Consider the following 27,942-nt stretch of genomic DNA (forward strand, 5'->3'; position numbering starts at 1 on the left):
TTTTAAAATGAGGCAAAATCAGCTAAAAGTCATTTTCCAGGTGCACTAGATTCATACAATTGAGCTGGAATTTCAGTCTCCTGTGTCCAACTTGGTAAACGCCTAAACTAAAAACATGGCATCACATTTCTGAAAACAGAAACCTCCTTTTATAGAGCCTTCACAATCACCTCTTAATGGATCCTTATTGCATCTGTGACAGTCCTGAGGGAAAGGAGTTTTTGTTAAGAGAACACCCATTGACAGTCCCCAAATAATTTTCATATTTTTTGTGGAGACAATACCATGTAGATTTTAATCAAGAGAAGCATTCAGTTGCTATGACACTTTTTTGTCATAGTAATTAAAATAATGTAATTTTCACTTTAAAGACCTGCTTATGTTGAACTCTGATCAGTACCTGTTTATTCCACAAAAATAACACATGAGATTTCACGTATCTCCAGAGCAGCTAAATTTGACCACAAATTAGTAGCAGAGGAAGACAAACGTTGCTTCATGGAAATAGGCCTTAAAGGAATTATAACAAAGTGAAATAATGGAATAGTGACCATTTAATGGCAAAGTGATCTCAATATTTCAGAAAATAAAGCAAACCTGAGTCAAAAAGTCAAGAAAAATAAGTGAACATCTTGAATTTAAAAGATTAGGACTCTAAAAAGTAATCATAAGTATATACAATTATAACTTAAATGTTAATTATAATGAAGAAGAAAATAATTTTCTGTAATTAGCACATAATGCTAATTACAAATGGATCTTTGCTGAACTTACAAAATATCTTGAATGAATGAAGCCTGGATGTGCAGTGAGTCAGAACAATACACAGAATGGACTTGGCATGAGATTTAGACTGAGACAGGAAAATGACTACGGGGTGTTGGGATAGCATCTTGGGAATCAAATGTGGCTTCTGTCTCCTGCAGAATGCTGGGCAAATTCCCTTACCCATGCGTACTTCAGACAACTCTCTCAAAACCATCTGCTATCACAGACATGTCAAGACCTACAATGGTGGAGGGAGTTGCCTATGTTGAACAAACTCCATCCCTTCCCCCCTCTCACTGCAATGTCTATTTACAGCATGGAGGGGACTCTAAAGTTCACAGAGTCTCTGCCAAAAGAAGGCAAAGTATGACAGATTTTAGCAAGCTAGATATTAAGACTATGTGGTTGTTACCTGGGAAACAGCTTCAGTAAATTTAGGCTTATTATAGGAAGTCTGGTCATCAGGAAATATATATATTTAAATTGGCTGCAGTAAAAGTACAAAGTACCTACTAAATAATGGAAGGATTGAGCTCCACATTAGTTAAGCAAATAAGAGGTGACATAAATCTCAAATTGCCATAGAAAATGAGAATATTTAGTTTGGTGAGCAATTGTTATGTAAATATTGGTTTAGAAGCTATTTGTCATGAAAAATAATATATTTTACATCAAATCCATGAATCACCCCTTTCACCTATTCATTGCACATATAGATATATAGGTACATATGTACAACTACATCTGCATATCTACCTATATGGGCTTTTAAAAAAATGAATTATGTAGAATATGTGTGCATATCTATATGTAAGGAAGAGGATTCCACTGCTTATTTCAATATAATCACAAAAGGTATCACTGAATGTAATCACAAAGTGATTGTAAGGTAGGTAGCAACACATGATTAGGTTTTAATGTAATCCTATGAGGTGTGAAACTGAGTCAAAATGGGCATTGTGTGATTGGCTGTATGGATGAGCTGACAATGTCTCTGAGGACTTTAAATAGCTGAAGGGATTTTAATATTTCTATCATCTGAGTGGAGAAGGGGAAAATAGTCTTTCAACAGAAAATCACATTTGAGTGGGGAGGGGATTTTATCTCCTTCCTTTGCCACACTCCTCCTCCCTCCCTGAAGTGACAAAATCAGAGAGGAGATTGGTCTCATGGGAAAGCCATACTGAAGAGAGGCACAGGTGCTGAAAGACAATTATCCCAGGAAAAAGGCAACTTCTGGGACTGTGATCTCTCACAGAGAAGTGTCAAAGACTCCTCAAAGAAGGAACATATTTTTAAAGCCCAGAAAAGTGAAATAACACAGAGCTGTAACCCATAAAAACCTATGTATGTGTGTGTGTGTATATATATATATATAATCTATAAACCTATGTGTGATTATATATTCTATAAACCTATGTGCATATATATATATCTGCTAGAAACCCATGTGTGTATATATATATATATATATATATATATATATATATATATATATATATATATAAATACACATGGGTTTCTAGCAGATATATATGCTAGAAACCTATGTGTATTTGTGGGAAGCTTTTGAGAAAAATATTTTATACCAACTTTTCCTGCTATTCCCATCTTACTAAATAAATGCCTTTGCTAAAAGCAAAATCGACTGTCTGATTGTTAATGGGAAACAACAGTAGGGGCTCAAGGTGCTATACTATTAGAAGTATCCACTCATAAGGTTACCCTTCAAACCTGAGAATATTTGTCTCTCTGGAGACCCAACCTTCAAGCAAAGGTTCAAGTTTAGGAAAATAGCCCAGAAGGAGTGTACATTTGTGCACATAAGTATATAATTATGTTGTTAGATCTACATATAGTTAACATAAAAGCTTGTTTCCATTCTAAAATTCTGTGTTGATGGAGAAATTTATAGCTAGATTTTAGAGCAGAAAAAATTACGTTTAGTTAATATTTCAAGCACCTAGTAGATGCTGGCTAACCAAAAGCAAAAATTTCTGCTTTTAAGAAAATTGCCATTAATGTATGTGTGTGTATGTATGTATGTATGTATGTATATTTGACAGATAGTATAGCTTGCTGAGTTGGACCCAGAAATAAACGAGAAAGAAAAAAGGCTGGATTGCCTTCAGGAAATTGCAAAGCTCCTTTAATGACCTCAAGCTTCTTATGAAAACAAAGGGCCATTTTTTTTAATATCAACATTTCTACCAGCAACTTTATATGGTACCAAATATGAACTACAACAATCTCAAAACAATTAAAAATAAATGTCACAAAGAAGACAAGATAAAAGAGCATGCTGCAAGTATGGAGAATTTCAAAGACCACAGGAGTAAAAAATGTCATCAAGGAATCATACAAAAAAAGGTAGACTTATTAGAGTATGATCAGGAAAAGAAGTGGTCTGATTCCATAGGAAGAATGAGAGAATATGGTGTAGTTGGTAGAGTGCAGGACTTAGAGACAGGAAGACCTGGTTTAGAATTCTGTCTCAGTCTCCTATCAGTTGAGTCACCGTGGGCAAAAGAAAATTACTTAAAACTCTTTTAGCCTGTTTCCTTCTTTTTAAAATAAAAGATTGAAGTTAAGAACCTATAAGATGCTTTCTAATTCTAAAATCCGTAATATTTTTTTTAATTCTCAGTCTATGATTTATGAATGTTAGATAACAACAGATGAATAAACCAAGAATATACATCAATATCCTCATGATGCATAAAGAAGAAAGAAATGGGGGGGGCAGCTAGGTGTCCCAGTGGAGAGAGTACCAGCCCTGAATTCAGGAGGGCCTGAGTTCAAATCTGGTCTCAGACACTTAACACTTCCTAGCTGTGTGACCCTGGGCAGGTCACTTAACCCCAGCCTCAGAAAAATAAAAAAAAATAAAAATTAAAAAAAATTTAAAAAAAAAAGAAGAAATATCTTTAGCACAGTAAAAATTTATTATAAAATATGGACAAAGGCTACCTAAGAAGACAAGATGTAGTATGCGTCAATGAAGTCAGTGACCATATGATGAAATTATAGATCATCTCAAAAGTCAAACCAGAGAAACAGACTTTCAAAAGTCCATTGAGATAATGGATTCCTAGTAAAGAAGCATGTACATATGTAAGGAACTGGAGGAAAAGAGAACCACAGCTTTTTGTTCTGTACTTGTTTGGGTAAAATCTAATTTGAGCCCTAGCTATTTCAAGACAATAGAATGCTTTGTTCAAACTGTAGGGAACTGCCCCAACTCCCTAATTAAAGGTATTATCAGTGACTGAAAGATTTCGATAGCTGGGCTTTCATCTACTGAAGCACAAATGATATCTCACAGTTCTGGATTCTTAAAGGATTATGAAAATTTTGGTCTCTATGTATATTTGCCCCATGAAGCAGAACCAATTGTGATTACCTTGAAAATCCAGGAATAAATGCTTTATGAATATAGAGGGAAACCATCCAAGGAGCACTCAAGAATGGTTTTAATCAAGTGAGTAAATTGATCCTTCTTTCAGGATAAATTTCTGTTTATTATATAACCCTTTCCAAGAGTGAGCTAGTAGCATTCCGAAAGATATTATCTCTTGTTCACTAGAATCCAAACTGTGAAAGATGTCCTTTCCTGAAAGTCACTTGTCCTGATTTTCTAGAAACTCTAGATCTTTAATTGTGCCATGACTGAATCAAGTCTTCAACAATTATTACCACCTCCTATACCACCACCACCACTATTAATAGTTCTATTACTACTACTACTACTACCACTACTACTATCACTACTATTTTATTAACTTTTTATTATGTTACATATATCATCACATATTTTATTATTAACTTTATTGTTTTATTAACTATTACCTATTATTATTACTAATTTTATTACTATACTATTCTTATTACCACTATATAGTACCTATACTTTTACTATATAACAACAAGAAGTACTACTACTACTTCCATAAAAACAAGTATTTATTAAGTATGTTACATAAATAGTATCTCATTTAAACCTTACAATAATCCTGGGAGATAAGTACTGTTAGTATCATCACCATTATATAGATGAGGAAACTAAGGCAGAGGACAAATGACATGTCCAGGATTCACAGTTAGGATGAGCAGGCTTAATACTTGGTCTTCTTGATTCCAGGTCTCTACCTTTTTAGCTAAATGCCTCAATGTTATTACTACTACTACTACCTACTACCACCATCACCACAACTATTGTTGCTGTACTGTAACTATTACGATGATAATAATATGAATTCATATAGATTGCACTCTTAGAATGCTCCAACATGCCCATAGTGGAAATCCTACCCATGTTTGTGGGTTCAGCTCAAATTCCATCGTCACCCAAATAGACCACCTTGTTGCTTCACCAACTCTAACCAAAAGTGGTCCCTACCACCTTTGATTTCTTATCGTATTTGTTTATATCTTATGAGCTCTTTCTCTCACATAATTTATATCAAAGTTATCTATGCACAAAGTTATCTATCCAACCAGACCATAAGCTACAGGGAGCAAGAATTGTATCTTATCTATCTGTGAACCCCTCTGAGCTTTATATATAGTAGATGCTCAAAATTATTTGTTGAGGTGAACTGAGCAAGAACCTTGACACATTATTTCAAGCCCATTACAACATGAACCATTGTTTCCTGGATTGCCTTAGTCAAGTAATTCATCACCTTTTGGTCAATCTGCCTTTACTTGGATTGATCTTGCACTATTAGACAAATCCTATCAGACTGTATCCAAAACATTGGCATATATAGCATATTATATTGGATTTGCATTCAAGGAATAATCTACATTCATTTTGAATATTACTGAATATTCAATTATAAACAAGCCAAAGAAACAGACTTAACTGCAATTGATTCAACTTTACCTAAAAACATTTCAAACCTTTTGCCTTACCTAAGGCAGAAGAGATTTAATTTCTTGGCTGCAAAGGCATATTTCCAACTCGAACCTGATACCCTCCCAGCACACTTTGAGAAGGACCAACCTTTGAATTTGAGGATTGGTGATTAATAAAAACAGATCCTTTTGAAGATTTAATGTTTTACCTTTTTTTTTTTTCCCCATACCCATATCAATCAGACCATTAGAGCTATGTATATGGGCTGCCCCATTGAAAATGAAATGGGCAAAGGAGTCAAAGAAGAAGAGGTGGGGGTCTTTGGGAGGGTTATAGTAAGAAGGATGGAAAGCACTTCTAATCATGAAAAGAACTGGACTCCGAGGGGAAAGGCTATAAGAGTAAGCAAGGCAAAGCTGTGGAGAGTCTGGAAGAAAATTGTAGTGTTTTCTCAAGAAATAGTTTTTTTTTTTTTGTTTTGTTCTTACTTTTTCACAACCCCTATATTCATTACCTTAACCCCCATATAGGGTCTCAATCCAAAGTTTAAGAAGTTTTTCTTTAAATTAAATCAATGTATATCTTATATCTAGAGATTTTGATTAAAACGTGGATGTGGGGAGGGTGGGGAAAAGTGCATTTAGAAAATATAGTTCAGGGAGAAGAAATAAAAGAAGTCAAAGTCTCATAGACTGTTTAGAAGCATTACATCTGATGTAAATAAATTATGAACATCTCAAGAAAGGAAGCAGAAGGCACTAGAATAGCCAACACCCTGCCCCCCCCAAAAAAAAACTTCAAAAAAAAAAAGAAATTGATAATATCTTAACAGACAAACAACTAGCTATTGATGTGGGAATCATTTCAGAATCATATATGTGAAAAATCAAAGAAAAATCAACAAATGAGAAAGAGGAATGGATAAAAATATAGATTATATACATTTATAACTCAAATCTGACCAATTCAAACAAGCTACTGTCTGAAGTACATTAACTCTAATTGTCACCATTTCATTCAAAAGATTAACCAATGTAGTTAACATAATGAGGAGGCCCAAAGAACCTAGAAACTACCTTATCCAACAACAGATTTGATTATCTTATCAAGTAGAAAGACATGATAGCTATGGGGTAACATGAAATCAAGAGTATATACATTTGCAAAAAAATTATACAAGATAATTGTGAAATATTACAAGCAGGCACTGTCTCAAAAAAAAAAAAAAAGACACCACATCAAAAAACAATGGAAGAATATAAGTCTATGGAAAATTTAGTGTGAAATTCAAGTGACACTATCTTCTATAAATGAAAGCATTTATAAATGAAACTTGAATAAGGCAAGCAAACTGACACAAAATGAGTCAGATTTTTCAGGATTTTTGAAGTGATTAACCTATTTTCATAATGATTCACAATAGATCTACCATATTTGGACTCTTAAAAACCTTATGATTACATGAGAAAATGGAAATGATAATTGGGAAGATGAAGGCAGGAAAGAATGACTGGACTAGAACAACTATACATAGATAAAATCCATGCTAAAGGAAACAGAATTCTGAAAGCGCTGACATCTTCTCTTAAGATATCCAAAGTGCAAAGAACAAAATTATTGTTAAAAAAAAAAAAGTTACATGCATGATTATTTCTTTAAAAAAAAAAAAAAAAACAATCACACTAATCCATATACCTCCTTTCTCATTCCTATACAATCTCTTTTAGAATGACATAGTTAAATCCAACCATTCAGGAAAGCAATTTGGAACTATGCCTATAGGGCTATCAAATTCTGCATACCCTTTGATCCAGCAATGTCTCTACTGGGTCTGTATCATAAAAGAGGGAAAAGGATACACATGGAAAAATGTTTGTGGCAGCCCATTTTGTAAGGGCAAGAAACTGGAAACTGAGTGGACGTCCACCAGCTGGGGAATGGCTGAATAAGTTATAGTATACAAATGTAATGGAATATTATTGTTCTATAAGAAACAATCAGCAGTATGATTTTGGAAAAGGCCTGGAGAGACTTGCAGAAACTGATGCTAGGTGAAGTGAGTAGAGCCAAGAGAACATTGTACGCCAAAAGCAACATCAAAATTATATGATGATCAATTCTGATGGAGTTGGCTCTTTTCAATAATGAGATAATTCAGGCAGGAAATCAGGGCAATAGGTTCAAATAGAGAAGGAATTTCCTACAGATAGTGAAGTCTTCCAGGGATTTTGAATAATATATTTTAGGAAAATAACATTTTCCTAAAAGCAGCAAGCCTGAAGAAACTAGGACCCTCCTTAATGAGATCAGGATAGATAGATAAGCCTAGAAATCTATAGGAGAGTCAGTGTGACACGATAAATAGAGGGGCTATTTGGGGGTCAGGAAGATCTCTCAAGTCCTACTGCTGGCACTTACAACTAATGAAACCATGGATAGGGCCCCAGGGAATTGAAAAAGGCCCTAAATTGCAGACCAGTATCCAATCTTCCAAGTCTTTGCAAAATTCCTCTTATCCTCTATAATTTGCTAGAAGTGAGAACTTTGATCTTCTATTCTTCTATTATTCTTGGTAGCTCTCAAGGCTAAGTCTTAGCAAATTGCCATGGGAATGATTCCTGAGTGAGACAAGACAGTATCTACTGGGCTGGGCAGTCCCATAGTGTTCTTCCTCCTTATCCTTCCCTACAAATCATACAGTTATATAGGTAAAAGGAATGCTAAGAAGCCAAGAGTATTCACACAGAAGAATTTACAAGCTCTGGAAAAAGTTATTACTTAAGCCAAGTATTGAGTTATCCATATGAAAGAGCTCAGAAATGAAAATGAAAAGTTTTTCACAGTTAGATGTAAGATGAAGGTCGTTCCTGAGTGACCTTGCTGTTAACCCATCTGGTTTATAACACAATGAAATTGAATTAGCTTAAGTTAGAAGTCTGCTCTTAGTTTTCACTATTTCAGGTTTTAATCACAAATTACATTATATGGTGCTTTGAATCCAGATAAGGATTCAAATATCTAAAATAACAGAGAATAGAAGTGCCTTAATAAAGAGAAGCAGAAATCTAGTGCCAGCATGCAGAACTGGGAAAACAGTTTTCCTAAAGAAAGCTTTTCACCACTTAAGTCCTTAGCCTAGCACAGAAAGGTTTCCACAGCCCATCCCTCCCACTGTCCTTAATTAGGACTTCTCTTCAAGCCAGGTTAACAGCCTCTCCCTTCTGAAGTTCCACCTCTTACATGCAAACTTTTCCATCCTCATATTTGCCTTTCTCAGATATTGAGCAACTAAAAATAACTAAAAGAAGGATTAGCTTCTATAGGAAAAGAGATTAAACAGAAGGTGTTCTGCTGGCCCAGTAAGTCTAAATTCAAGAAAGTTGTGCAGCTATATATAAAGTGTATAACTAGGTGCACATCACAGACAAGATGAATGTGGCTTTAGTCAGCCAATTCTGTAACTAGAGCTATATAGAACAACATATATAAAGACAGAATAGAAGAACATGAGCACAGATAAAGTGCTTTACCCGGTCACAACAAAATTTATTAAGCACCTACTGTGTCCCAGGCACTGTGCAGGTGCTGGAGATTCAAAGAAAGAAAACATCTTCTAGCTCATCTTCTAATGGGGAAAATGCCATAAAAATATAGAGAGACTGGCTGTATACAGGAGAGGCAGTAGAACGAAGAGATCCCAAAAGGTTCCCCTTAGAAGGTGGCCTTTTAGTTGGGATCTGAGGGAAAGTGGGAAGAGAGGAGGCTGAAATGAGGAGGGAACACATTCAAGGCTGGGGGCACAGATACCGAAAAAATAGTTGGAGATGGTCAGTGTCAGTGGGTCACAGAGTGTGGGAGCCAGATCAGAGGGAGGGAAGGGCAGCTCTGAAGGCTCTGAGCAGCAGATCTTGGAGATGATGAAGAACCACAGAAGATTCCAGAGCTACACGGTCAGCCCAGTGCTTGGACTTTGGAAGCCCAAATGGAGCTTCTGGAGGAGGGAGACCCGCAATAGGAAGAATTTGAAAAGAAAAGACAATCGCACAATGGGTTTTTTCTTTGTTTTTTGTTTGTTTTATTTTGGTTTTTTTGGCCAATAAACTTGGAATGGCAAAGACATGAGCCAGAAATGCACCCTGAGGGAAAAAGTTTCACCAAATATGATAGTGGACTAAGAAAAAGAAATTATGGAAGACTGCTGAATATATGTGTTACCTTAAAAAGTCAAGAGGTTTTTTAGTAGGTGGATGGACAGGCAGAAAGCTAGGGGATGGATAGTAAAGCAGGCAATGAGAAGGTATTAATGCACCTAGCAGGCACTTAAGTGTTTGTTGATTGGCTGATCTTGGGCTCCTTTCCCTCTCTTTTCTATTTCTCATTACCACCATTTTCCCTATCTATCCAGATGGAAAGATAGAGACAGAGAGAAAGATGGTGAAAGCTTTTATTGAGTGCCAAGTGCTAGGCACTATACCAGGTAGACAAATGGACATACAGAGAGATACACAGATAGAGAAGGCACACATTAAGAATTAACTATGTGCCAAACACTGCGCCAAGCATATAAGCAAGGAATAAAGTCCTTACTCTCCAACAGCTTATGTTCTAATAGGGAAAGAAATTACACAGACTGAAGCTCAACTCTGGGGCTGAGGTGGGGGATGCATGCATGGAGAATTTGGGGGTAGAAAGGTTGTTGCATGCCTAGGGTGAAGCTGGGCTGAGGAGCACCCCAGAGGGCAGTGTTGGGAGGGAATCGCCATGAAGACAGCAGTGGGGAAGCAGGCAAGGGAAGAGAGGGATTCCCAGTACACTAGTGTCTCTCCTAAGCTAAGTTACCCAGCCCAGCCTGCCCATTTTACAGAGGAGGAAGCGAAGATCGCAGAATCAGTGAGTGAGCAGAGCTGAGATTGGACCTCAGATCCTCTGATTAGAAATGCCCTGTTCTTTCTGATCATGCATGGCACATGACATCACAAGGGGTAGCTACCCTATTTGTCTAAAGACTTTCCTCAGCCTCATTTCACTTGAATGAATTTCTAATATTTTTATGAGTATAAGTAAGACTTTATTGTATTTTAACTCAGTCATAGTTGGAATATGGAGAACCCAGACAAGAGAAATCCCTGACTAGGCCTCTTCAAGTACTAAAATATCTTATTTTTGTTTCTCTGATGAGACAACAAGGTATTTGAACAGAACTAAGTTTTGTGTCTTTCATGGGGCCACAGTTGTATAAAATAAATGTAGCAACCAAAAGACATCCATCTCCAGTGCTTAGCACAATGCCTGGTACCTCATAGGCACTTAACATATTTACTGAAGGACTGACTGGTCTTCATGTGCTCTCTCTTTCTCTTTTTTGTATTTCTCATTGCCTCCATTTTTCCCTGTCTTAACCAGTGACTAAAGGAGTATCCTTCCAAATGGCTTGGGTCCTGCTTTCTGCCAATGACTCTGATCTAAGATGAAGATCCACCTGGTAAGCAAGTTCAAACTCTAGCAGAACAGCCACCACCAGGGAAGGGAAGAGCTCCAGATGGATTGCCAGTGGAGAACCGGTAGTGACTTCCAGCAAGTAACAAGTGGAGGGTGATATTCCTCTTAGTGAAAGGAACACACAGGCCTAATTACACTAGGCAGTTAAGACAAAAAAAAAAAAGGTTCTGTGCATAATAAAATATCATCTAATCAAATCTCTGTAAAGTTCAGACTAGCTCCCTGGAGGCCTCAAGAACAGCAGGAGTCAGGATAAGTAAAAGTCCTTGGTTTTTGGGGGGTGAAGTGAAGGAGACAGACCCCAGGCTCCCCACCAACCTTTCTCCTCATCCTGCTGAAAAGTGAGTCTGGCTTGTCTCATATCACTCTTTAATCCTTCCTAAGATTATCTGTATACACCAAACCTCGAGAAGGGCCATTTTTCCAAACATATGCTAATAGAATCATTGTCCAATAGGTAATTAGCCTTAAGTGCTCAGTTGTCTGATTCAAGCACACCTTTTAAGAGTTTCAGCCTTTTACAAATCTCTTTTAAAATTCAACTTTAATTTAATTTACTCTCCAACTATGTCTACAGAGTTTATAAACAACACTAAGGTGGGTTTCTGGTATGACCTAAAAAAATTATCTACTTAAAATTTTATCAGGTTAAATCTTTAGGTTAAACAAGATATCGGTTCCTTCTTTTTAGCGTTGTCCAAAACTCAGAATCTGATTAGTCCAGTCTCAAATGAGGAGAATTCATTTTGATTATCTTACGTTTAAAAAAATTATTCATTCTAAACTTAAATACAAAACAAGTATAAAAAAAATTTTCCATATACACAGCAAAACATGAGTGGATTCAATATAAAATAATACATTTCCATTTCAAGAAAATCTATATAATAAATGCTACACATTATTTTCAAAGTTACCTAGCTTTTCTGAATTTGTTCTAGATTTTCTTTTTTTCTGTTGTGTACTTAATATTTTATTTTTTTCTTCCTCCCCTATCCTCACCCTAAAGACTGCAACTTAATGTGAATATATATAAGTATATAAGTATATATAGATATAGATATATATATACATACACACATATATATGTATGTATGTATGTATATTACATACATATATATCTTCATATACATATATGTAAAACCATTCTATGCCTATTTCTATTAATTAGGGAATGAAGGGATAAAGGGTCTGCACCAAAGTGGTAAGTGTGAAAGGAGAGAAGGTGACATATATGAAAGATACTACAAGGTAAAATGGACAGGTTTTGATTATGGGGGAAGAAGAGAGAGTAAAAAATTGAGGATGATAAGTTGGGAGCTCAGGTGACTGGAAGGATAGAAGGTGAATATGGGAAGTTAAGAAGGCAGTTTGGGAAGAAAGATAACGAGCTCAGTGTCTGAATATTGAGTTTAAGATGTTTAAGAAATATCTAGTATAAAACAACCAATAGGAAACTGAAATTATGAAATTAAAGGTCATAAGAAATGTTAGGGGTGGAAAAATAGAGCTGAGAATCATCTGTGTAAATATGATAATGAAATCCTTGGGAAGTGATAATGAGATCACCAAGTGAAATAGTATGGAGGGAAAAGAAAAGAGGGCCTAGGATAGGGCTTTGAAGGGTACCCATGCTTACTGGGTAAATGAAGATCGATCTAGCAAAGGAGTAAGTCACCTCAGTTTTCTCATTTGCAAAAAAGAAATGATCACAGACTTGTCACAAAGGATTATTGGGGAAAACCAAATGAAATATTAAATAAAACAGAATCAGTAAGCAGATCAATTTATGTTCTAGGGTCACTAGGCAATATCCAAATCAGTATCCAAATTTGTATTGTGGTTTTTAACTTGCTAGCCAGATAGAATTATGAAAGAAAATGTCATCAATTCAAACAGCTCCAGAGAGAAAATCTGCATTAAATGCCAACAAAGGGCCTTTTAGACTTGGTGCTATTAACTGCCCAGTATTTTACCTGAATTAAGAAGGAAGAGAACTGTCTGAACCACTTCAGCCCTGGTCTCCAGATCACACTTCAGGAGTGAGGGAAGAATTTTATTTTCATCATCTAACTCAATCAATCCTTTCCTTTTGAGCTGAGATCATTATCAAGGGATCCAATTAATGCCAACTACAATGGTGTTTTCTTTCTTCTAGACACCTTGCCATACCTCCTGGGACTAACCCTTCATTTAACAAAATGACCTTCCAGTCTGATGGACAAGGAGAAAATATGAGCCAATCACTCCAAAGTTCCCTGTCCAAAAATCTTAAGGAATACATGAGTTCATTATACATTTAGGAAACTATCCTCTCACTTTCAGTCCATCAATCAGCAGAGGTCTTAGGCAGGGCCAGGGACTCCAGCAACTCTTCCCATTGGACCATCTGTGTTGCAGGGGAAAAACCAATCTATTTCAATCAAAACTTAATCAGATAGTTTCAAATGACTCTGCTGTGGTGTTAAGACAATTTTAAATACTAAATTCTCCTCACTTTTCCCCCCTGTCCATATGCTGGAAATGAGTAGTGATAGACAATTTTAGAGGTTTGTGTTCCATGTTTATTGAAAGATTGGTGGGGCACGGAGGGGGATCTAGAGTGGTCCTGTAATTTTATGGATCTATGACTTTTTCATGTATGTAACTCCCAAGTGGAAACACCCTCTATGGATGCAGCAGGTCAACTGTGTAACATAGTCTTACTATTAAGAAATGAACAAACTTTTCTATATTCATGGGCAGCAGATGTCATAGGAAGAACACGAACCCATCTTTTATTGTCTCTGTGTTTACAAAATAAACATAAATTAAAGAGTAAAATAAATGCATTATTGTCCTTATTAAGAAATGTGAAGATCATTTACAGAAAGGCTAAGCCTAGCTGTGGATTGAGTATTATGAGCTCTGTCAGAGAACCATTTGGGGACTATTCAAAACCAACTGAAAAGTAAACAAAATTCACTTTATAAAAAGATGTAATCACTCAACCACTTCTCCCCTATTTTGACTATAATAAATGAAAAGATAAATTTATTAAAATATAGCTTTAGGCCATTCATATTTTGAAAACTAAACACAGAAAGGGAAACTGTGGCTGCTTCCAAAATATTCTCTTTCCCTCAAAATTCACTCCCTCTAAGAACTTTTCTATTATTGTGAAAGTTATCCATAGCATCTTCTACTCACCCACATTTGCCATCTTAGTGTTAGCTTCTGTTTCTTATTTATCCTTCACTAGATATGCAATTGTATAGAGTCATTTTTCCCACCACAAATCTCCTGCTTCTGTTTGCTTGTTGTTGTTCAGTCATTTTCTTCAGTCACCTCTAACTAACTTCTTGTGACTCTTTTTTTTTATTGGGGGGGAAGCAAAGATCCTGGAGTGGCTTGCCATTTTTCTTTTCCAGCTCATTTGACAGGTGAGGAAATTGAGGCAAACAAGATTAAGTGACTTGCCTAGGGTCACACAGCTAGGAAGGATATCTGAAGCCAGATACGAACTTGGGAAGATGAGTCTACCTGATTCCAAAACATTATTAATCATACTCTAATATACATATATAATTTAAACATAATGTATGAAACTTAACTTAATGTATAATTTATGATATAATATGGTAGGATATACCATGCTAAATATAATATCAATTTATAAGTAAACATATACACATTGAGAAGTGCATGGGCTCAAAAATGTTTTACAAATTGAGAGACAAGACCCAAACGGTTTGGAAACCATTGTTCTGTTGAGTTAAGTTACTGTGTTTATTTATTTCATGCCATTGTTCTAATGGTTTTGAATGGTGCTAAATGGTTGTTATATCCAGAAAGTTTTCTGCCTGTGGGCTTTAACTTATACAGCCACAAAGAACATCTGTGTTTTAAATAGCCACAGACAAACATTCTGCACCTCAGGAGCTCTACAAACTGGGCTCACTACATTTGATAACAATCAAAGGCAACTTTCTGCCAAAAAAGGATCTTTGGAACCATTCATCCTGAAACTGGCAAATAGATGACTACTTACTGACAAAGTAAGGAAAAACTGTCTGGGGTACAGGGCTATTATCCACATGTTCATATGAGAAGAAAGCAAAATGCCTTGAGAGCTTTAATATTTTTCATGGGAACAAATAAGAAATTTCTAATTTTTGTGAACATTACAAACTGAAACACAGCTAGCAAAATAATCAGGAGAGAAATTAACTTTTATAGACAGACCTAGCAGATTATTTGTTCATTTGTTTTGCAAAGAGTTTACATCCAAATGAAATCCCTTCAAAACAGGATTTGCTTCAGGATGCAAATTGAGAGTCCAGGGAAGGTAAGGGTTGGCAACCAGTTTGTGCGATTCAGGGGAAGTTATTTATTGGCCTTCAAACCTCTAAGAGCAGAAACCAGAGCTGATTTAAAATCTGTAAACTTCACACTGAATACAAAATAAAGCATTTCTTGAAAATTAACAAAATTAAATCTTTTGATGCACCAAGTATTTGAATAATCTCTTTCAACAAGGAATATTTATATCTGATTTGCATTCAGATGCAGTGGAATTGTCCCAGAATTAAATGTCATGTTTGGAAGAATGTACTTTAAATTTTGGGAAAGCAGATTTCAAATTATTTAGGACTCAATAAAAAAAAATAGTACAAGTGGGATGAGAAGTTTTCAACAAAATGACTTTCTAAATTGCAACCAGATACAATTTTATGAGAACTGTCAAGTTTTTATTTTTTCTTCCTCTCATCTTCCCCCTCCAAAAGAAAACAAAATGATTGAAACAAATACATCTAGTCCAATAAAATTAATTCCCACATTAATCTTGTCCAAAAATGCAAGACTCAATTTATATATTGGTCTATAAAAGATGAGGTTTAGATTTGGGGTACCCAAATGAAAATGAGGTCTAGTGGCACATAAGCAGTTCTCTGTAAAGGAATTTATAGACCTGAAAACCTAGATTGATAAAAAAAGGTTTATTATGGGGATTGGAAGTAACATTAAAGCCTAGTTAGAAGAAATAGGTGAGGATAAAGAGAAAAGGCTATTGGTAACATTCCAGGGTTAGAATTTGTATTGAATTCAATGGGTTTGGGGACTGAGCCATCCCCACCCAGATAATAAAGATGAAACTGTGCTTGGGGTGGAGTCCCCTCCCTGAGGCAGAGTCAAAGAAGGATTAATTAATTAATTAATTAATTAAGGTTTTTTCAGAGTTTTGGGGTTCCCTCTTCATCGCCTCTCTGTCAGGAGGTAGGGAGCATTCATTATCATCATCATCAATCCTCTGGAAACATGGTTGAATATTGTTTTGTTAAAAATTCTTAATTCTTTCAAAAATCTTCACTTTTACATTATTGTTATACTAAAAAATATTCTCTTGGTTCTGCTCACTTCACTCTGCATTAGTTCATAAGTCTTCCCAGTTTCTCTGAAACAAGCTTTCATCATTTCTTATACAGCAGTAGTATCTTCATATGTCATTGTTTAGCCATTCCCCAATTGATGGGCATGCCCCTAGTTTTTTCTCTACCACAAAAATATTTCTGTACATTCCTTTTTCCCTCTTTTTAAAAATTTTCTTTGATATACAGGCCTAGGAGTATTTTCTCCGAGTTAATATGCATGGTTTAGTAACTTTTGAAGAAAAACTCCAAACGGATTTGCAGAATGGCTAACTTAATCATAGTTCTATCATAGCACATGAATTCACATACCATGAAAAGGGAGCATTTCTTTTTTTGATATTATGGATGTCATTTTCTCTCTTTTTTTTAATTTTTCTTTTTTCTTTCTAAAAATTTATTTCACTAAATACAAAATAAGAAAAAACAAAATAGGAAAAAAAGACAAAAAAAGAAAAAATAATAAAAAAGAAAACAGAAGAATACATTGTCATGTGTCTAACAGAATATCAAGAAGGATTCAAAATATATAATATACAATAAATTTCCACTTCAAGAGAGCATATATAATAATAGACAAAATTATATTCATGAGTGTCCATTTTTGCTTTCTTATAGGTTATTCTATTTGTCCTCTGCTATGAACTTTTTTTAAAACTTTATTTTTTTTCCCTTTTCATAATCCTCACCTCACCTCCCTAAAGCAGGCTATAGTTGAGCACAGATGTTTGTATATATAGATATACAGAGATACATACATACATACATACATATATATCTATATACATACACATATATATTCATACCCATCCATAGAACCCACACACACATATATCTATATATACATACCTACATATACACACACACACATTTACTCATATAAAAACATGAATCTAAAACAATATTAATATAACTGACATAATGTAAATTTCTCTTATGATTGAATTTTTTAGTTTGACTTTAAGATCAATGATTACTAGCTCTACTTTTTCTAATAAATTCTATTCCTGATCCTTGTTGTAGTGTTTATATATATCTCTTCTTTCCTATCCCTGATAACTCTTCTAATTTTAATTCTTCTCCTTGACTTGCTTTGCTATTATTTAATCTCCCCTGCCCATTCATGGGTCCTCTCCTTGTATTCTTCCCTCATCCTCCCCCCTTATTTCTTTATAGATTTTGGAGGGTTATATATCCCTCATGGTATATATTTAGTGTTGTCTATTTAACCCATTCCCAATGTGAGTATATTTTCAGAATTACAAACCCTCCTCCTCCCTCTAATGCCTCCGTATTTATTTTTTGTCTCTACCTCATTTGTGTAACATAATTAATAATTTTATCTTTTCCTAAACAGTTTTACTTTTTAGAGTCAGAGTACTCAACTCTGCCCCAATCTTTCTTTTGCGTTACCCAATTACTGATGTAAAGCAAACATATGGGATACATTTCCATGTAAAAAACCAAATCATTTGTCCATGATGAATTCCTTGAAATTGATCTTTAATATTGGCCCTTATATGTTAAGTTTTCTATTAACTTTGGGGTTGATTGAAACAAAGTCCTGAAAATCTGCAAGTTCATTGAATGTCTTTTTTTCATTCAATATTATAAATAATTTTGCTGGATATGACATTTTTGGCTGCAGGCCCAGTTCTTTTGATTGCCAGTATTATATATGATTTCAAGCCCTGCAATCTTTGATTGTGGCTGCTGATAAGTCCTATACAATTCTAATTATAGCTCTAGCATATCTGAATGGTGTTTTTTTCCTTGTTTCTTTCAAAATTTTCTCTTTGATCTGGGAGTTTATAAATTTGGTAATAATATTCCTATGTAGCTTCCACAAAGAATCTCTGAGGTGATGATTGGTAGATTTTTTTCTAGTTTTTCTTTCCCCTCATGTGCTATAACTTCAGGACAATTTTCTTGGATTATTTCTAGCATTATCTTGTCAAGGTTCTTTTTTGGTCACAGTTTTCAGGTAGTCCAATTATTCTGTATATTTTTCTCTCCTTGATCTGTTATCCAGATTTATTTTTCTTATATTGTACATTCTGGTTTTTTTTCCCTCCAGTCTTATATAAATCTGTTTTGTTATTTCTTGGTCTCTCAGAGCTTCACTGGCTTTCCCTTGCCCAATTTTAATTTTCAAACAATTTTCTTCTTTAAGACTCTGTATCTCCTTTACTATGGTTAATTTTTTTTTCATAATCTCCTTGTTTGTCTTGGATGGCTTTTTTTTCTTTTTTAGTTTTTCCTCAATCTCTCTCATTTAATTTTTAGATTTTTTTTTTTAATTCTTCTATAAATTTTCTCTGGGCATGGAGCCATTTCACAATACTCTGGGGCAGAAGCAGCTTTTTTTTTTTTTTACTTCAGTATCCTCCTCTGAAGAGGAGGCTTTCCTATTCCCATATTAAGTCTCTGTGGTAGGGGTCTTTCTTCTTGACCTGGAAGCCCAGACTGCAAAGTGCCTTAAGCCAGCAGCGTCCCTGCCCCACACCTCTGCACTCCCAGTGTGCAGCTTCCTTCCCACCCAGGGCCGAGTTTCTGCAGCACAGCTGAGCCTGGGGGCTCCCTCAGTCTTCCCAGACTCACCCCAACTCAAGGGCTGTCACAGAGCTGAAAGTTTCTGTGCTTCCTGCTGAGACATGGGTCACACCCTGCTGACCCAAGGTCTTTCCCTCTGGTGTTTCTAGGTGTTTGCACTTCACACTGATTAATCTCAGGTCTAAGATCTTTCCTCAGATCTTCTTAGGATACCAGGAGGACCCCAGTTCTTCCCCAAGTCTTCTTGATTTTTCACCAGTCCATGTTTGTTCTGAGGCACAAATTTGCTGTCTCTGGAAAATCTGGAGAGCTTGAAATTTACCAACCTGCTCTGCCATCTTCCCAGAATCCTCCTCTGGCATTTTAAAAAGATCTATGTGAATGTATCATAGGCTCATAACCAACTCAGATTTTTTAAAAGATAAATTCATAAAATAGAAATGAAGATGGAAAATAATTTAACTTCAAAGACCAACAACAGTACTGTAAGAAAAAAAATGGTTAAGCCAAGATATGCAGGGAGAGATTGAGGTACATCTACCTTCCTTGATAAGTTTACACCTCAGACCCATTTATACACTATGTCCCAGAATGTTAAAAACTGGTTAGTCAGCATCAGTAATTTCTGAAAGATTGAGAAGATGCCTCATTATTATAAAAGAGCAAATAATGTGGCAACCTTCAAAAAAGGGAGGCAAATGGAGCTTGCAAAAATCAGTCAGTAAGCTGATATCTGACTTCTGTCAATATCTAGGATATAGGATCAAAAGGGATGAGCACCCAGGAAAAGGTCAGCACAGCTTTATTCATCAGGTGCAGGTCCCACACAATCCTTTTCTTGACAATTACTAGATTAGTGAGGAGCATCATAGGAGAAAGGAACTAATAGTTTCACATAGAAAAGAGAGAGAGATTGTAATGAAAAATGCTGATCACATCCAGAAAGAGAACTATAAAGACTGAATATAGATTGAAACATAGTATTTTCAACTTTTTGTTTGTTTGCTTGGACTATATGATGGTGAAGATAATTGGCTGAAGAGACAGGCTGAAAGAACAGGCATTGGTGGTTCTAGGTCAACTCGGAAAGAATACTCTGCTGAAGTACTCCAAAATCTCTGCTTGCCTCTATGCTTTTGAACATAGTAAAATTCTTTGGATAAAAACAATCATTGAATACTTGTCAAATCTGCATATAACACAATGCTGGAAGGGACAGTTAACATGTTAGATAAACGACCCAGGAGTCAAAATATCTGGGCAGGCTATAACAATGGATCAAATCTAACAAAATAAAATCTAATAATGATAGGTTCAGTGAATTAGTACCACAAGTGTAAGGCAAGGATGGAGAGTAGCTCCTTTGAAAAAGACCAGGGGTACAGCAGTTTGGAACTATGCCCAAGGCGCTATCTGCGCATATCCTTTGATCCAGCAGTGTTTCCTGGGCCTGTATCCCAAAGAGATCATAAAAAAGGGAAAAGGACCCCATGTGCAAAAGGTTTGTAAGCTCTTTTTATAGTGGCAAGGAATTAGGAATTTAGTACATGCCTATGAGTTGGGAAATGGCCAACTAAGTTATGGTATTTAAAGGTAGTGGAATAAGTGGAAAATAACTATAATTATAAGAAATGGTGAGCAGGCTGGTTTCAGAAAAGTCTGGAAAGACATGAACTGATGCTGAGCAAAATGAGTGGAACCAGAAAAACATTACACACAGTAACAACAAGATTATGTGATGATCAGATGTGATCATTTGATTGAAGGGGGAAGAGAAAATTTAGAACACAAAGTTTTACAAAAATGAATTTTGAAAATTATCTTTACATGCATTTGGAAAAATAAAATAGTATTGTGGGGAAAAGACCAGGGATTTTGGTGGACTAAAAACTCAAGATGAGTCAACAGAAGTGCAAAGCAGCCAAAAAAGCTAACGTAACTTTAGACTGCATTAAGTGAGGAAGAGAATAGGAATGAGGGGAATATCAGAACCATTGTAATTTCCTAGTTGGATTAAGCCTCAAGTATTATGTTAAATGCTAAGCATTATATTTGAGAGAGGACACTGATAAGACAAAGACTTTAGAAAGAAGGTAAACAGAAAAATTAAGGGCCTTTAGATTTTTTTTTTTTTTTTTTGGATGGGAAGGAGGGAAAAGATGGCAAGTATCAAATATTTGAAGGGCTCTGATATAGAAGAAATTTCAATTTTGTTTTGCTTTACTCCAAAGGACAAAATTAGAGCATAGATAAAAGGTTCAAAAATGCAAATTTAAGTTTGATTTAAGGAAGAATTTCCTAACAAGGAGAGCTATTCATATATGAAAACAAATGCCTTGAGAGATAAGTTCCCTCATTGGAGAGGGAATGGCCACTTTATCAGGTGTTTGTATAAAGGATTACCATATATCTTTGGGTTCAATTAAATGACCTCGGTAATAAAATTATGTTTTTCTGTGACATGACAACCATTTTTTTTATTTTTACAAAAATTTTATGCATAGGTTATTTTCCAGTATTGACAACTGCATAACCTTTTGTTTCAACTTTTCCCCTCCTTTCCCCCACCCCTTCCCCCAGATGGCAGATTGACCAATACATGTTAAATATGTTAAAGTGTAAGTTAAATACAATATATGTATACATGACAACCATTTTCAAGTGAAGGGTTATGATATGGAAAGGATGATTTATTTGATCTGTTCCATTCCAAAAGGCAAAATTACAAGCAATTAGTGGAAATTGTAGAAAGGCAATTTTAAGCTTGAATGAGGTACTTTGTAATACTTGTAAACTGCTCAAAAGTAAAATGAGATGCCTAAGGAAGTAAGGAATACCTTCTAGAAGTCTTCAAGTCAAGACCAGAAGATTACTTGCAATGGTATAGAGTGTCTTATCATTCAGGTAAGGATTAGATGAATCATCAGAATTTGCAATTCTGTGAAGACTCCATCTATATTATCTACATATTATAAGATGGCTTTGAAGCTGAATGTCGGGTGACAGTAAGAAGAATGAGAACCAGAAAAGACTGTATAGTCATTCATAGCAGAGTAGCATGTCTCTGGGTATATAGAAGAAAAGTCTTATGTACTGCATTATCAGGTAAATCAACTGCCTGAGATTTTGGGGACAAGAATGCCTTCTCAACAAGCACAAGTGATCCCATTCCATCCCATCTTCTCCAGAAGACTGGCCCCTTCTCTCACAACTCTCCAGTTTCTCCCTACTGCTGCAACATGATTCTGTCTCCCTCATTCTCAAACGCTCTCCTCCCAACTAGCTTGTGTTCCATGTCACCCTGCCACCCTGCCTTTCTGGCTCAGGTCCTCAAGAAGACAATGTAAAATCAGTGTCCTCCCTTTTTTTTCCTCTGCCAGTCTCTGTGGTCCGGCTTCAGTCCTCATCATTCATTAAGACTGCTCTCTCTGTGGGTCCCATGATGGCCCCATCAAGGCAGCCTTTTCTGAATCCTTATCTTTCTTGGGCCCTCAGAACCTTTTCGGTGTCTTTTACCAATCCCTAGACAGTTGGGGCTCACTGACTGTGGCTGTTTATCCCCAAGTTCTGGGCTGGACCCTCTTTGTGCTCTGGGCTCTTTTGGTTGCTTAGTTGGTCAGTCAACTTCCAGGGACTCAGCGACTATCTCCTCATTGACTTACCTAGTCCTAATGTCTCCCCTGACCTGCCATCTTGCATCTCTAGCTACCCCCTGGACATCTCCAACTCAAGGTCTCCAAAACTCATTCTCACTCTCCCTAAGTCCTCTTCTTGCCCCAATTCCCCTGTTACTGTTGAGGGCTTGATAATCCTCCCTGCTCACCAGGCTCCCATCCCAGGTGTCATCCTTGACCTCCCTCTCTTTCCTTCCTTCTGCAGAGCCAATCAGAGGCCAGGTTCTGTCTCCTATTACCTTCACGACTGCTCTTTCTTCTGATGCTGCTGTCACCCCAGCCCAGGGCCTCCTCGCTTCACAGCATTCTAGTGGGACATCCTGTGAGGTCTTTCCCCACTCCAGTCCATTCTCTATCTCAGTTATCAAATGGGTCTTCCTAAAGCACAATCTGACCATCAGATCCCCGTTAGTGCTAGTGCCTTCCCTCTGCCAATTGTCTCCACTTATCCTGTATATCCTCATTTTAGTTGGTTTCATGTTGGCTCCCCACTTAGACTGGGAGCTCTTTGAGAGCAGACTGGCTTCTGCATTTCTTTGTATCCCCAGTATGCAGTAAGCTCATTAACTTGAGCCAATGACTGGAAAATGACAATAATTTTGACACAAATTAAATGACAGCAGCATTACCTAAAATACCTTCTGAGCCCTTCCCTGAGATCCAGAAATAATACCACAAATTCTGTCCTCCCATTCTCCTATAACTCGGGAGTTTGTTGGACATTATAAAATTCTGGAAACTACAAAGATAGTGGTTATTTGGCTGCAGAGAAACAGGAGCTTCCCAGTTAGGTAACTCCAATTTGTCGTTGTTATTAAGGCAGGCCCAATTCTTCATGTCCCCATTTGGGATTTTCTTGGCAGAGACACTGGAGTGGTTGACCATTTCCTTCTCCAGCTCATTTTACAGATGAGGAAACTGAGGGAAACAGGTGAAGTGATCTGCCCAGTGCCTATCACATTGCTGATATGTGTGTGGGGCCAAATTTTATCTCAGGTTCTCTTGACTGCAGGCCCAGTGCTCCATCCATTGCACCACCTAAGGACAATTACTCCATTAGTAAGTTTAGCTGCAGTGCCAGTTTTTTGTTTTCTGCCTGACATTGTCATTGTTTTCTTAATTATGTCTCAGGGTGATAAGTAAAGAAACTTCAATACATATCCCATTACAAATTCCAAAAAGTAAGAAATATACCAACAGAAAGGTATATAATAGATATCACTAGCTTGCCAATAACATATACAAAAAGTGGAAAAGAAGGATAAGAAAAGGAGGCAAGCCAATCAGGTGAGCTTGATGTTGATTTCTGGGTAAAAAAAAATTCTGGGATAGACTATAAACATATGTTGAGAAAGGGAAGCTGTGAAATGGAATTCATAATAATCTGAATATCGCAAATGCTTTGTAAATAGTTGAACTGAATTCAAACATTATGAGATGGAAAGGGTTATGCGAGAATAAGATATGCAAATTAGCCTCATTTCTTTCTTGGATAGGGTTAAACTAGTAAAAAAGGGAAATTCTGTAGACATCATATACCTGGTTTTCACTGATGCGTGTGACAAAGTCTTTCACAAATTTTTTCTCATGCCAAGATGGAAAAACAGGGAGAAAATGTCAGTATAATAAAGTAAGATGAAATTTGGAACTAGTTGATTGACAAATTCCCAATTTGGTGATTTGCTGGTCCATATCTTCATGGAAGAAAGTTTCTAGCAGATTATCCAGGACTCTATTTGGGGCTCTATTCTATTCAATATTTTAATTAAAGAAATTTACTTCTAATAGTTTAAAAATTCTGCTGTGCTAAACAACAGAATCCAAAGACTTCCCTTAATCAACATCTAGTCTAATATGATGTAAGAGATTATCATAGAAGATAAAATGTCAAAACAGATTAATCTTTTAACCATTAATTGTCATTTTTAGATTGCTGAATGTACTCTGAAACTTTTATTGATAAGAAAAATATTCTCATAATTATTAAACCAACTGGTTTCCTTGCAAAAGACATATTGATTAGATTACAATTTCAGTTGAATAGGCAGCCTCTGAAACTGTCTATATGCATATCCTGAACAGGTACTACAGAAAGATAATAGACTAAACATAGTACCGATTTAGGAGAGGAGAGCAAGCTGTCACATTCAAAAATTGTTATATTTTCAATGCCACTTGCAAAACCTTCCATCTTTTATAGCAGTATCTTCCTTTGATCTCTATGATTGTGAATTTATGAGTGATAAAAATGGTAAGTAACCCAAAAGTCAACAGAAAGGCATAATTGCCCAATTACATGCTATCAATGGTGATTTTCATGCAATTAATTTATCAGATTCACTGGAAAAATAAACAGGCTCATCACATAGTGAGAATGAGAGAAATCAATAGAAAGTCTGAGAGGTGGATTGGTAATCCTGAGAGAAAAAAGAAAAAGGATGCTCTCCTAGACATTGCATACACTGAATATAACATTTCTAGAGGCTTTATGGAAAAAAACTTGTATAAGAGTAATGGAATTAAATAGGATGGAAGACTTTAGTCTTCATTGTAGAAACAGTAATGACCCAAACACCAAGAACATAAGATTTAATTATATAAGATTAATCATAACTTATATCCTACAAATATTTTATGTTCATTGAACATTAAGATTATGACAATTGCTGGAATATCTATTTTGACTTTTCACCAAATTAAATAAGCACATAATACATGTATTGTACACACACACACATACACACACATACATACATATTGTATTGTGAGAGAGAGAGAGAGAGAGAGAGAGAGAGAGAGAGAGAGAGAGAGAGAGAGAGAGAGAGAGAGAGAGAGAGAGAGAGAGAGAGAGAGAGAGAGAGAGAGAGAGAGAGAGAGAGAGAGAGAGAGAGAGAGAGAGAGAGTAGAGAGAGATGTCACCCTATGGAACAAGTAATTCATGATAGTGATGTCCATAACTAGTGCTTAGCCTTGACCATTATAACCACTAACCTAAGAAAATGAGTCTTACTTTTAAAATATTAGATATGGGTCCATAAACTGCATTTGTAAAATCTTTTCATCTCTATCCCATTTTTAAAATTATGTTTTATGTAAAAACTACAATAAACCATAGAATCCATCCTTATTTAGTAATGTGGAGACCAGTTCCTCATCATCTAAAATGTGACTTGGGACAATATATTAATTATCTAACTCAGCATGCTTTGCAGTGATAGACTATGGTTTTCTAGTGAAGGGACGGCACAGAACAAACTGCACAGAGTTCCATCTGCTGGTAGCCAAAAGAAACATTTATTTTCTGAACACAGCGTAGGCACTAGACTTATGCCAGGTCAACAAAAGCATGAAGGGAAACTCTGTACTGATAGAATGATATGGGATAGCTCCTTACAGCACTTATTTTCTTATCTTATTTTTTTCCTATAAGAATTTGTGCCTTAATGGTATGATTCCAGCACAAAAAGTTTGCCACAGGAACGGAGGATATCTTCCTTTATTGGAATAAGTTAAAAAGAAATCTTAACAAAGCTAAAACTGGGCCATGTGTTTGTATGAGAACACCCTAGAGAGCAAAACAGTTCTTAATACTTTGAATAGCTTATATGATGAGCAATTAACTGACTTTACTTAATCTTCATTCAATCTGTCCATCAGGGTGATTGAAAGATCCTGAAACTGTGTGATGATATATCTAAAGAATAAGCTAATTGTAGTGCCAAAAGGCTGTGCATTTAAAGAAATTCACAGAAATTAAAGAAAATCCCAGAATCTTCTGAGAAGAGATTCACAGGAATGATGCTTAATATTCTGCTCCTGCTTAATATAAAGCAGGCTGAGGGCAAACTAAAGAATAGTGAATGGAAAAGAAAGCAGAAGAGAGTTATCAATGGGAGACACAAGGAAGAGAATTAAAGAAATCCGGAGTCCAGATGGCCCTTAATAGCTGAGATGCTGCCCAAAGCTCTGAGGGTCAGCCGGTCAATGAGATAGGTATTAACAACAGCAACAAAAACAAGGATAGTACTGAACTACCTAAGACGAACATTTTTGTCAGACAGAAGGTATTTCATTTTGTTATTTGAGGCCATTGTCGTGCTTTTACTAATGGCATTTTTGTTGTTAACATCAAAAGAGAGAAAGGTTAAGAAGGCTTGAATATAGAATTTCCATCTCATGTGAGAACTTGAGTTCCACTGACTAATAACAGTATCAAAGATATATTTAAAACAAAATAGAAACACTATATGACACTATTTTGAACAGCATGGTCTCATCTAGCAGTGAAAGGATTTATATGGGACAGAAGGGATAAATGTTAGTGGTTTGTAAAAGCAATGTTCTACCCTCTTAAACCTTTTGATCTGACATCATGGAAAACTTTCCAGTCTTCTTAAGGAGAGAGTCAGACTGTGATAATAGCTATTCATAAATGGCCTGATTCCACAATGAGTCAGGGTGACTAAAATATTCTGAATAAGTGGTTTACTAACTATACTTTCCTTTTTAAGACAAAAAAAGCTTATTAATTAACTCTTATCTTACTTATTAGATCATAACTCTGATAGAAGAAACTATATTTCTCCCTTTTACATATTTAAAGTTGCCAGTATAGTGTTCTTTACACAGTAGTAACTCGCCTAAGGTACGCTGAAAATTAAGATACAAAGAGGGTTACTCTCACACAAAAATGAAATTTATATGAAATAACACAAACATTTAAGCTCACTGCCCCATAAACTAATGAATTATACCTTGCTTAATAAATTCTTATTGAATTGAACTGGCTTGAATTAAATTTGGATCTAAATGAGACAAGAATTCCAAGAGACACTCAGAGATTTCTAATCTAAAACATTTTTTGGAGAGTATGTGGAAGAGCATATGTAAAAATCAACTAATCAATAAATATATGCTTTGCTAGGCGTGAAGCAAAGTTAAAAAATCTAAAATTTCCCTGCTTGCATTATGTCGAAGAAATCAACATATAAATAGAAAATTATATATGTTTACAAAGGAGCTATCAAGTAATTTCTGGGGTAAGGACACTATTAAGTGAGAGTGGAGGGGATAGGATTATGATAAATTTCTTATAGATGTCATCTAGTTGAGCTTTGAAGATAGCTAGGAATTCTATCAGGCAAAATGTTAGGAAGGAATTACATTCTGAATGACCTGT

At 35.8% G+C, this 27,942-nt stretch overlaps 1 protein-coding gene across 2 annotated transcripts in view; it reads right to left on the reverse strand.

The window, feature by feature from the left end:
- The window catches only part of NME7 (NME/NM23 family member 7), a 155,739-nt gene that overhangs the window by 471 nt on the left and 127,326 nt on the right, over positions 1–27,942 (reverse strand). The window lies entirely within an intron of this gene.

Source organism: Sminthopsis crassicaudata, chromosome 4 (genome assembly GCF_048593235.1).
Source record: "Sminthopsis crassicaudata isolate SCR6 chromosome 4, ASM4859323v1, whole genome shotgun sequence".
Lineage (NCBI taxonomy): Eukaryota > Metazoa > Chordata > Mammalia > Dasyuromorphia > Dasyuridae > Sminthopsis > Sminthopsis crassicaudata.